Here is a 13,527-nt window from a genome sequence, read left to right as displayed (position 1 = left end):
TGTAAGAAAATTTTTGGGAGATACACCTGCATTCCAAGTCACCTAGGGCTCGATAACACGGAAAGAGTCCCACCAGAGCTCAATCCTTTTGATACCGTAGGTATCTGGGATGAGTCAATTTTCCCCTCAGAGGGAGTGTGAGCCGTATGGCTAAATCTGGATAATAATAATATACGAAGTTTAATAATAATAATAATAGTTAAGTAATAATAGTAAAGTTATAATAATACTATACTGAGTTTATACGAAGGGTAAAACAGCTGCTTTGCTCACACCTTAACAGTAGAAATTTGTTTAAGGCACTAAACACCTACGCATGTTCCGCGCTTAGCTACTCATTTGGTATTGTTAAGTGGACAAAAACAGATATAGAAGCTCTACAGCGAAAAGTACGAACACACCTCACAAAAGCACAAAAACACCATCCTAAAAGTGCAGTAGAAAGAACAACATTACCACGGAATCTAGGAGGAAGAGGACTTATGGATATAGGTGAGCAATTAGATAAACAAATTGCTAATTTAAGAACTTATTTTCAGATGCAGGCTGAGACATCTACTCTACATCGCGCTATCTGCGCAGTAGATGACACAACACCGATCAAACTGAGGGAACCAGAAATGCGCATAAATCACCTTACTAAGGACGAAAAAGTGCGCGCCTGGATAGGTAAACCTCTGCACGGGCGACATCCCAATGAGGTCAGCCAAGATTATGTCGACAATATAGCGTCGAACTACTGGTTGACATCAGGAAAGATGTTCCCTGAAACGGAGGGGTCATTACTGGCCATTCAGGATCAGGTTATACCAACCAGAAATTACCTGAAATATATCATCAAAGACCCTCAGGTTCAAAACTACAGATGCCGATATGGATGTCAAGCCCAAGAAACCATCCAACATCTTACAGGGGGCTGCCAGGCATTTGCTGCAACTGAATACAAGGAACGGCATGATGCAGTGGGAAAAATCCTTCATCAAGAGATAGCTATCAAGCTGGGACTTCTCCAAACAGACCATCTCCCGTATTATCAATATGTCCCTGAGAGTATGCTTGAGGATGGCAACTACAAGCTATACTGGGACCGCACTGTGCTCACAGACCAAACAGTGGCACATAATAGACCAGATCTCGTACTAGTTAATAAATTACCAAGACAAACAACACTAATTGATGTGGCGATACCTAACAACAATAATCTACGTAGTAAATTTACTGAAAAGATCGCCAAATACAGAGATCTAGAAATTCAAATACGAAGACAATGGAGAATGCAAAGTACCCAGACGATACCGATTATTATTTCTACTACTGGAGTCATTCCGAAGACCCTCCTCGAAAGCATAAAAAAGCTGGGTCTGAATGAACATCTTTATAAGACCATGCAGAAAGCTGTACTACTCGCGACGGCCAGATGCGTACGAAAATTTCTGGGAGATACACCTGCATTCCAAGTCACCTAGGGCTCGATAACACGAAAAGAGTCCCACCAGAGCTCAATCCTTTTGATACCGTAGGTATCTGGGATGAGTCAATTTTCCCCTTAGAGGCAGTGTGAGCCGTATGGCTAAATCTGGATAATAATAGTTCTGAAAATTAGTTCTGTACGAAAATTTTTGGGAGATACACCTGCATACCAAGTCACCTATCCAATCCTTTTGATACAGTAGGTATCTGGGATGAGTCAATTTTCCCCTTAGAGGGAGTGTGAGCCGTATGGCTAAATCTGGATAGTTCTGAACACTGAAAATATGTTTTTGGCACTTACACCCCTTGTGTCTTAGGGGCCTCAAATATGAATATAATTGAATAAAGATGAAATAGATAGCTTCTTATCAGAAGCAGGAAATAATATATAATTAGTTACTTAGTAACAAAGGTAATATAATTAATTTAGTTTCCCTTCTTCCTTTTGAATAATTTGTATGCCTATTTTAGATTGCATTGATCATCGGTTTGGGGCTGGTCGTCATGTAGAGTTTTGCAAATGAGGTTAAATATCGTTACGTAGAAGATAAAACAACTATGTTAGTAATTAAAATCCCCAAATCTAAAACTAGCATGAAAAGAACCTATGTCGACATTCTATAAAATATGATTTATTTAGCAAATATTGGTCATTACGTCCAACAAACACACCACATCGTAGATTATTTGTACCTATATAATATTACAAAAACGGAATATATATAAGTACTAAACAACCTATTGGTATTCACACTTTTGGTAATATCGCATGTAAAACTGCTGAATTTTTTAAATTCTCGCATACCAAAGAATACCCCAGGCACTGTTAGCGAAGGAGCTCATCTACTTTTTTAACTGATGGTGGTAATACATAATAATATAATAATTTGAAGAGACACGAAAGTTGGACATCAACCATTGTAGCAGAGGGATATGAAGAAATTAAAAAAAAAGTCACATAGTATCACTGATTGGGAGGGGGCGTAACGAAATTAATATTTCGAAAACTAGTACAAATACTAGTACGTCTAATATGTAATACTAATTTCAATGCTACTGCTCCTGTTAATATCCCAAATACAGGCGCGGATCCAAGGGTGGGGCAATGGGGTCAATTGCCCCCTCCTTGAGACTTCACCTGGTGTCGCCTTTTTTTAAAGAAAGAGATAATTACGATTGAAAATAAATAGTGAGTTTTGTGTCCTGTTGACAACTGAAAAACGGAATGAAACATAAAACAGAATTCCTTCTCCAAAGTACGTGTTCTCAGTCTAACTGTATGGTGTCAAGTCTTGGACTGTGAATAAAATCGATCTACTTACCTAAATCGCCTTGAGGCTTTCGAAATGTGGTTCTATAGAAGAATTTTGAAAGTATCTTGGGTACAGAAGATTCGAAACTCCACAATACTAAAACGTCTCAGCAATACTACTGAGATTATAGAAGGCATCAAGAAGAGAAAAGTGGAGTATTTTGGACATGTAATGAGAAATTTTAAATATAGGTTGCTACAAAATATTATGCAAGTGAAAATAGAAGGGAAACGAAGTCCAGGACGAAAAAGCACTTCGTGGTTGATTTGGGGTGGCAGTGAATAAAACTAAGACAGCTATGATAGTAAGCAACGTTCTGCAAGGACATGGTACATGAAGAAAAATAAAATAACAGCCCATACCGAAAAAGAAAAAGAAGAAGAGTTATGAGAAAATTTTTATTTCATTGCCCCTTCCTTGCAAGGTTACTGGATCCGCCGTTGCCCAAATAATATAATAGGTATACGTAATAATTACGTAACAATAAATCTTTTAATAGTAATAATATTAATATTTCGTATTAAACATAAACTAAAAGAAAAGTGGCCAAAAAGAATGCAAAAAATAAGAACATTTACGAGCAAACAGTAGCGATCAACAGGTAGCAACAAACGCGTTCCAAGATTGCAGCTCTAATTTTTAAAATTTTGTCGAGATATTTGGCACACATATTCGTAATATAATAAAGAATGGCGGTACAGAGCGCAATTTCAGAAATATGTTAGTATGTGGAAATTACTCTATAACTAAATAAAATATTGAAAAAAGGAGCCTGAGAAAGAAAGACAAAAAGACAAAAGACAAAAAGACAAAAAGACCGCCATTAAGAAAGACAAAAAAATACACTTTCTTCAAATAAACTTCTTTATCCCGTGCCTAGATTTTATGTCACATTGGAACTACTAAAAATCGATTTTTTTATAACAAGAAATCGAACGTCACTGACTTGGCAACCTTTCGCGCCAATGTGTATAAAAATTATTGTTTTTGATAGTATAAACGTCACTGTCAGTGTCGAATGGACATCCTAAGTCTCGACGTCACAAAATTGGGAGGAGCTTATATTTGGCTCCAAACAATTTTGTTTATAATGTTAAACACTCATAAGGAATTTTTAATTTATTGTTTACGTGGTTTGTGTGACAAAATAAGACTATTCATTTATTAGGTATTTAGTTAAAGGAACGTGCCAATTAAGAGATTTTTATTCGTTTTGGCCCAGGTGAGTTAATTTAATGCAATGATTAGAACGTAAACAGTGTTGAGGTTATGTTTATTTTCAATCACTAAGGACTAAAAACCACCTGAGCAAAAACGAATAAAAATCTCTTAATTAACACGTTTCTTTAACGAAATACGTAAATGAAGTCTTATTTTGCCACACAAAGCACATAAATGAAAAATTCCTTATGACCATTTAACGTTACAATCAAAATTGTTTGGAGCCAATATAAGCTCCTCCCAATTTTGTGACATTTGTGACGTCAGACTTAGGCTGTCCATTACCGACGCACTGTTGCCTCACTTTTGAAAGTTCGCAGAACTTTTCAATCTTGGACCGCGTTTGTTGCTACCTGTTAATCGCTACTGTGTGCTCTTAAGGGCAGCAATCTAAACTTTTTCGGATTTTTTTTTGTAAAGGTGTTTTAAAAAAAATTTTAAATAAATGTTTTTTCACTCCAACTTTACAAAAATCTACGCGGAACTAAACAGTACATCTAGTTTAAAAACAATTAGTTCGCCAAGTGCTCTGGTTACAGGGATATGTGACATAATGTTAACATTGTCGTTAAATGGGACTTCGGATGCCCTTAAGAGGAAACAGTAGCGATCAACAGGTAGCAAAAACGCGTTCCAAGATTGCGGCTGTAATTTTGAATATTTTTTCGAGATATTTGGCACACGTATTCGTAATATAATAAAGAATGGCGGTACAGAGCCCAATTTGAAAAATATATTATTATGTGGAAATTACTCTGTAATTCAATACAATATTAAAAAAACGAGCCTGTACCGCCATTAAGAAGAACAAAAAAATACACTTTCTTCAAATAAACTTTTTTATCCGATGCCTAGATTTTGTGTCATTTGGGAACTACTAATGAAATAAAAAATTTTAGTAGTTCCAAAATAAATACGTGTGCCAAATATCTCAAAAAAAATATTTAAAATTACAGCCGCAATCTTGGAACGCGTTTTCGCTACCTGTTGATCGCTACTGTTTCACTTTAAATCAATAATTAATGGGAGTACCTAATCCACAATTTAATTTTAAAAATGTCTATATTTGACGTTACGATTTTCCTTTCTCGAAATCAAAACGTGAAATACAAAGTAATTTTAATTAAAATTGTGGTTTATTGCCATTTAATATACTAGTTACTATACATTCTGCTTTTGAATTTTTTTTCTAGTTTTATTTTTACATATTTTAGAAAAAAATTAATCTTTTATTAACACACTAAAAGTTTGCTGTTTACGTGTCTGTATATTATTTGTTTTCGTTCTGAGAACCCAAGATATACAGTGATGAGCGCACTAATAACCGGCAAAATAACGCAAAAGATGGAAAACATATTAAGTTGTGAGATAAAAAGAGATGAACTTAGTGGAGGTGTTAAGTTTAGCGATAGTAACTTATAGATTGACATTATATTGATTATTTCCCACCTTTAGATATATCCGACGAATTTGAGAAATGCCACTGTCACAGTGACAGTTTTAGTTGACATACTCCCCTAATACGTATAAAGGTGGGAAACAATCAATATAATGTCAATTTATATGTTATATAAATATCCCTAAATTTAACAACTCTACTAGTTTTATTTCTTTTTATCTCACAATTTAATATGTTTTCCATCTTTTGCGCTATTTTGCCGGTTATTAGCACGCTCATCATTGTATAAGCAGTTGTTAATGCCTATTGTAGTTTCCGAAAATTTTATATAGCTTCCTGTTTTTCTTTTATTTTACAAATCTTTGGCGGCGCCAATAATAACAATGCAATAAATGTGAATTGCCTTTTACAAAGATGACGTCAGACAATCCTAAGTGAACTCATAGAGAGGTAGTTTGAGCAATAGTCTACTGGTCTATAAAAATGGTTCTTTCAACAATGAAATTAATATGCAACTTTTACAATGTTTTTGATACTTTTCAATTCACTCATCATCATTCTCTTTGCCTTATCCCTATGCGGGGCGGCTTCCCTAGTTGCATTTCTCCACACAATTCTATCTTGGGTCATATCAATGTTAATCCCCTTTACCAACATGTCCTTACATGTCTTTCTCTCCTACTCCTTCCAGGAATCTGCACTTCAGCTATTCTTCGTATTGGGTGATTAACGTCTCGACGTTGAACATGACCACACCATCTTAACCTATGTTGTCTCATTTGGCATCAATTGGTGCCTCACCTAGACTTCTCCTAATATACTCATTTCTAATTTTATCCTTCTGTCACTCCACTCATCCATCTAAGCATTCTCATTTTCGCCACATGCATTCGTTGTTGCTCTTTCTTTTTCACTGCCCAACATTCAGTTCCGTGCATCATAGCCGGTCTTATGGCTGTTTTATAGAATTTTCCCTTCAGCTTCATTGGAATTTTTTTGTCACACAACACACCACTCGCTTCTTTCCACTTCATCCATTCAGCCCTAATTCTACTGCATGCATCTCCATCTATTTCTCCATTGCTCTGTAATACCGATCCTAGGTACTTAAAACTATTGCACAATCATTTCACCATCCAAAGATACCATTTTATTTGTAGTAACTCCATCTTTAAATGAGCATTTCAAATAGGTACTCTGTTTTTCAATACTTTTCTATACTCTGTTTTCTATACTTTTCAATTCACTGTTCATCAAAATCGATTATTCACTGGGTACTTTGTAGTATTTCGTTATTACCCTCATATCCTTATTTAGACCAACAACTAATACAATTGTACTGGTGCAAAAAGTAATCTTCTGAATTTGTTTAAACAATTTCTGCCCAAAAATTTCGCCCGATGCCCTTCTGATTTGTTTAAAATGGACATTTTTGAAAAGGAATCCGTAAAGAAACGGAATTAGAAAATTTTTTATACGGGAACTGCCTCACAACCTGGACTTATGTATAAAAATTGTAAAGTAAACCTTATCAATTATTAAATAACAAAAATTTATACATAATTCTGTTTAAAGTCTTTTGTTTTTTTGTTTAAATTGTCTTTTTTTAAACTGGTCTCCTATACTGAATCGTATGCTCATTTGGGGCTAAGAAATTATTTATATATTTTACATTTTGATATTAAAGTATGAATTCATTAGGATTTCGTATTCTAAAACCTTTTTGTTCTTTAACGCAGTTTCCAATTTTGGCACTATTTTTTTAGAATTTTACCATACATTTTGCTAGATATATTTACTGATATCTGTCAAATATTTTACGATTGTCCATATCAAAATATCTCCCAAAGGTGGAAACCGTTTGGAAGATACGATAAAAATAATCCCCGAGTATACCTCTTCATCTCCTGTGAAGCAAAATTGTTGTTTCGTCAAAAAGTTTTAGATCATTTGTCATTTTGTCAGATGAGCACGTCATCCCACTGACCGAATTGCTATTGATGTGGAACAAAAACACAATACTGTAGTATTTTTACCCCATTTTAAATCGAGTAGTCATCTACCTACATCATCAGGAATTTTACGACCGAAACGTGACTTGCAGGATCTATTTAAAAAAAAATCATTGTAATTTTTGAGTACTGGTGTAACTGTATAAAGGAGAATAATGGAAACGCTATATGACTTTTATTATATAATACTACAACACTCTATTGTAGTCAAGTTTTGTTTGGAATCATTACATCCCCTACAATATGATGTATTGATTAATATTAGTTTAAATCGCCAAATATAACTGCTGATAGAGATATAGTTCTCTTGAAATTACTCTCAATTATCATAAACTATTATTAGAAAATAAACTGGTGATTAATTCAAACGAAATGAATTAACATAAATATATTGATATTTTGTCAATACATATAGCGATGGATTCCTATGTAGCTTTGTCTCCTGAATCCAAATCTGAAAACCGCATTTCGATATCTGGAACCGTCTTCGAGATAAACGACCTCCTCTAAGTCGAAAAATTGGATTTTCGACTTAGGTTACACAATTATGATACAATGAACTCAATGTTTTTTACATATATTGCGAATATCGTATTGCCAGTTCGATATCTAGAACCAAATTCGATATTATTCAATCTCGAACTCTAAAAATTGAATTTTCGACTTTTTTAAATAATAAAAAGTGTATCATTAATTTTTAATAGCCATTTGATATCGACCCCTGCATAGAATAACGTTGTAACTAACGTTATTTGTATATTTTTGGCGATTCTGAGTTATACAGTTTGACTTTTGAGTCAGTAGCCTACTGATAGATCCGCGGGCCCTGGTTCCAGTTATGATGCAGGCCCCCGCCCAATAATGCGCCCCCCCCCCCCAATTATGCGGCCCCCCGCCCAATAAAAACACACATTGTATATTAAAAGTTTTTAATAAACATTAAATATAAATCATCATATATTTTTTATAAAAACTCAGCTATGTAATTTAAAACAGTAAATTAATATTAATGCTATCGTTTTTCATACCAACGGAAGTTCTGATACGTACCTGTTAGTTCAGTTGTCCTTACTTTTGTTTTAGACCAGGCGCACCAGCAAAAATATTAGTACATTTGGACGTTGAGAGGTGACTCAAATTTTTTTGCAGTAATGGCTCGAAAGTACCTCAAATAATAATAATATTTGATTTATCCTCCCACTCAAAAAGGTCCGTTCTTTAAATAATCAAAATGTCAACAAATGAAGGAAAAATTCGATTTTTTCTTCATTTTTTGATTATAACTTTAAACATATTCATTTACGAGAAAAGTTGTACTAACCTAAAAGTTGCGTAATTAAATTTTCTACAATACAGGATTGGTTAACAATTTTAAAAATTGTCACCCTTGTTGAAAAATAGCAATAATAGCGAAAAACCCATAAAAAACATGTATTTGCATTTCACGTTTTTCAACCATATTATGCTACACTTAGGACCTTCATATTTTACCTAAAAAACTTTATGATATAATAAAATAATACTGTGAATTTAAGTAAGACCGGGTCAATAGATTTTGCAAAATAAATATTAAAATCCAGCTTTCGCAAATAAAATTTATTTTTTCAAAATGTTACAGGACCAAAAATAAAGCAAACAGCAAGTTGAATTTTTTACTACTTATAGAACAATACTTTACCTTTCATCAGCATTTTGCAAAATTAAAATCGGGTAACTACCACGGCGTCAGGAATTTTTTTAAATAAACAATAATTTTTGGTGCTACGCGCAGGACAGCGGATAGTTTGCTCTGATTGGGCATTCCAATTACCTTTGATAATTATTGATACATTTTAATTTTTAGTACATTTCGATATAAATAAATAAATTTGTTTATTGCAAAATAAAAACACATACTCTGTCTTTTGAAATAACACTTTCTTTAGCAATTTTTTAGCTCTTTTTCTTTGTTCATATATTTTAACTTAGAAAATAAAAGTTTATTATTTTTAGACATATGCAATTGTTTAAACAATATTTCACAGACAATAATCAAATTAGTTTGATTTCTGTGGAATTAAAATATTAAAATACGACAAACTATAGAGGAACAAAATATAGAGGAAGAAAATAATATAATAGATAAAGATTGGAAGACATTTTGGTGGAAATCAACTTGTGTGAATCGAACACCGCTGCCCTGCGCGTAGCACCAAAAATTAATGTTTATTTAAAGAAATTCCTGACGCCGTGATAGTTAATCGATTTTAATTTTGCAAATTATTGAATTTATTTGAATTATTGAACCGATCTTAATGAAATTTACAGTATCGTTTTATTATATTATACAGTTTTCTGGATAAAATATGAAGGTCCTAAGTGTAGCATGAATGGTTGAAAACGTAAAATGCGAACACTTGTTTTTTTATGTTTTTTTCGCCATTTATTGCTATTTTGCAACAAGAGTGACAATTTCTAAAAATTTTAACCAATCCTATGTTGTAGGTAATTTAATTTCGCAACTTTTATGTCAGTACAACTTTTCTCGGAAATGAATACTTTTAAAGTTATAATCAAAAAACGAAGAAAAAAATAGAATTTTTCCTTAATTTTTTGACATTTTTATTATTTAAACAATGTTCCGGACCTTTTTAAGTGGGAAAATAACTCAAATATTATTATTTGAGTTATTTTCAAGCAATTTCTGCAAAAAAATTTGAGTCACCTCTCAACGTCCATCTCAAAACAGATGCGCCCTAGACTATTTATATTTATTTCAGTTATGAAGAATTATTACTTAAAAGTAAAAGCTAAAGAATGATGATGCTATAAATACAAACAAAAGAAGCATCTTTCGTCGAGTATATTGTCTTGGGATTAGGCATTTTTATAACCCTGCCAAAAGTATAAAACTTGCAATGACTGTGTCAATTTGCAAAATTTTACAACTTTCTAGTTTACAACTAATCCATGAAACGTGCAGATATAAATATAAGTTTTTGAGTAAAAAGATACCTACAGGAGGTAATTCTTTACATGTGTTGAAACCAGAACTTGCGTTTTAGTCACTTTCTTTTAGTAAGTAAAACAAGTACAGAACTTTCCAAAAGTTAGTTTTCCTTGTGTCTATTATTAATTTTGTTTTCAAATTTTTTGATAAATAGGTATTCTTCGTTTTTATTTATAAATAACTACACAAAAATATAAATTTATTAAGAAGTTACAATTTATATTGTGTACTTGTGTAGTGCAAAATGTCCCTATCAAATTAGAAAAAAAAAAGCAAAGAGCGCGCTAGAGCCCGGGCCTTGGTTCCGCGGAACCATGCTCAGTACGCCACTGTTTTAAGTTAATACAGTATTCTTCTTGTACAACTGTTTCTACTCTATCTGCCAATATGATCGGTGTGACTGTAACTGCATTGGTAAGAAAGATTCCGAATGGAATAATACCGTAAATACAAAAAATATTTGAATTATTATCAACTATTTTTAATGGGAAATAAGCCACAATTTTACCAAAAAAATGATTTTATTAACGTTTCGAAGCCCAAATCGGATTTCGTTGTCAAAATACAAAATACTACCTTCTTTTTTGGTAGTATTTTGTATTTTGACAACGAAACCCGATTTGGGCTTTGAAACGTTAATAAAATCATTTTTTTGGTAAAACTGTTGCTTATTTCCCGTTAAAAATCGTTGATTATAAAAATGCCACAAGGAAATAGCTTCAGAACAACATTTGAATTATTTGTAGAATCACAGAACAATATTTTCGCAGCACTGTTGCAATAATTTTGTGCAGGTAAATACTACACGTGTGTCAGATAAGAACATAAGAACAGAGAGATTAAATGAAACTGATCCACCCCGACACAAATAACTATAAAGGAAGGAGGAAGGAACAGTGTTCGAGAGTTCCGTAAGATTTATTGCAGTATAGAAAAGTCTCTTTACGAAAAAGAAGAAACATTACAATTCTAGAATTTTCGAGAGGTCATCGAAAAATCCCGAAATGTCTAGTAAAGTTTGGAACGTCAGAAAAAGTACAAAAACACAGAGTTGACAGTTCAATTATGAGTAGTATTAAGGTGGTAGTAACAGACATAATGAAACCAAAACAAAATGAAAATAAACATGGAATATAGGAACAAAATCCTCTTGTGATGGATGCACCAATCAACAAGATATACAATTATTCATGTAGCGAACCAAAAATAGAGTAAATGATAAGATCGTGACTTCAATGATTAGGTCAGTTAGGTACAGAGTACGACCACGTACTAAAACTAATTAAAAGAATGGCAATTAGAACAACGGAAGTAAAAAAAGGATGTTTTAAGAGAAAAGTGGAGGATGGGGATAAATAAAGAATTGGAAAAGACAAGCAATCGACTATAAAATAACGTGACTCTCTATCTCTGTCTGTAAACTTTCGTCCATCCACTCATGTAGGTTTCTCCCAATTGCTAGTTTTGGCGAATTCGATTTTGGGTCTCTGGGCATTACCAATAAGACAGTTTGCGTTACCGTGATAAGTACCATTCATTTTTAAATATTGCCTCAACATTGTGATAATACATTATTTGTTAGCCAAGAAAACAAACACTAAAGAACCTAAGCCTCAAATTTTGAATATGGATGCCTTAGCAATAACGCCTTATCATATTTAAGGATGAATTTCAGGGTAAAGCAATATCAATAATTAAAAATAGATACTAGCATTATGAGATATAAAAGAAATGAGATCAAAATATAGATAAGGAAATTTCAGAGAAAAAAAATGAAGAGTTCACTTAAAGTCTTATTTTTGCTCTCCTGAAAAGTTTGCCAATTATATGGCAGCATGGCAGTAACGAAGTCTTTTTTGACACGTTTATTTTGCCAGTTTTTCTTTCAATAAAAATAATGTCTTCTAGTCACTTTGTTATACATAAACTTTTGCAATATAAATAACAGATAAGTGGATTAAAAACTTATATATAAAATTAAAGTAGGTTAGGGAAGAAAAGCTATAGGAAGAAGAAACAAATCTATAGGAAGTGACATCAGGAATTTTAGATGTAGAGGAAAAAACAAAACTAGTCTTTGCAATGGGCTGTCACACACGAGATATTTAATAATTTTATTACGTTAGAAGATGTTGAATTCAATTTGTCAGATAAAATTAATAAATGTTTAGAATTCGAAAGAATATATGAACCATTCTTGACGTGTTCAAATAAGACAAACATCTACATTAGGTATGTATTATTCATCAAAATAAATGTGGTTTTTAGAAAACTATTAGTTTATAACAATCATATTAATCCAATAAGTTAAATAGTTCAAGCTAATTTAAGTTTCAACGAACTTAAAGAAACGATTTTTAGTGATTCAAAAGTATAGGTTAGAATATTGAAACCGGTATCTTAAGATGTCATCTTAACCGCCTTTAAAAAGATCTTAATACTCACCAAAATACTGTTTCAGAAATCCAAAAACACCTCATGGATCACTTTCATCACAGTTTGTAAGTCACATTTACGTCTAAAAATCACAGGCACAGTCAAAAGTCACGGTCATATCGGTCACTGAGTACTAGTTAGTTGTGTTCGATGCCGGTTGTAGTTGACAAGTGCTGAGCGCGCCACAAATACCTGGTCATACCTGGTCTTGTCTGCTTGTAGTCTACCCCGACTACGTCCCCCCCACTTTTTGTCGCACCCGGAGCGAGACCCTCTCGATACGCCCCTCTTGCCCCTAGACAATGGTCATTGCGACCTTGGCAATGAGTTTTTGGTTGAGGAAGTGTATATTCGCCCGATTACCGCTGAAATGAGATTGTGCCAATGCCAAGATCACGGAGGTTGTTGCAGTCAGTGCCATCTTAGCAGTTACTTATAAACGGTTTTTATATAAAAGCGGAATTATAGATGATATATTCATGTAGAATTATGTAAAAGTAATAAAATTTTTGTCTTTCACGTGCGCCAAAGGAAATTATTTGGACTTATTATTTATAATCACTTAGATATAATAAAATATTGGAATAGTAGAAAAAATATGTTGGAACATGAAAGGAAGCCCTTATACAATTTGGAGAAAAATGACCAGTAGTATTAGAGAGACTGCTATTGAAATACTTGGGAAAA

At 33.1% G+C, this 13,527-nt stretch overlaps 1 protein-coding gene across 1 annotated transcript in view; it reads right to left on the bottom strand.

Moving 5' to 3' along the window:
- Positions 1-13,031, bottom strand: part of LOC114332848 (uncharacterized) — a 415,288-nt gene extending 402,257 nt beyond the window's left edge. Inside the window, exon 1 of the mRNA XM_050650473.1 lies at positions 12,850-13,031. The gene's annotated coding sequence lies outside the window, so the exon portion shown is untranslated. The remainder of the gene's footprint in view (positions 1-12,849) is intronic.
- Positions 13,032-13,527: the final 496 nt, after the last annotated feature.

This window comes from Diabrotica virgifera, chromosome 5 (assembly GCF_917563875.1).
Source record: "Diabrotica virgifera virgifera chromosome 5, PGI_DIABVI_V3a".
NCBI classification, from domain to species: Eukaryota; Metazoa; Arthropoda; class Insecta; order Coleoptera; family Chrysomelidae; genus Diabrotica; species Diabrotica virgifera.
This window is presented reverse-complemented; position numbering and strand designations above follow the sequence as displayed.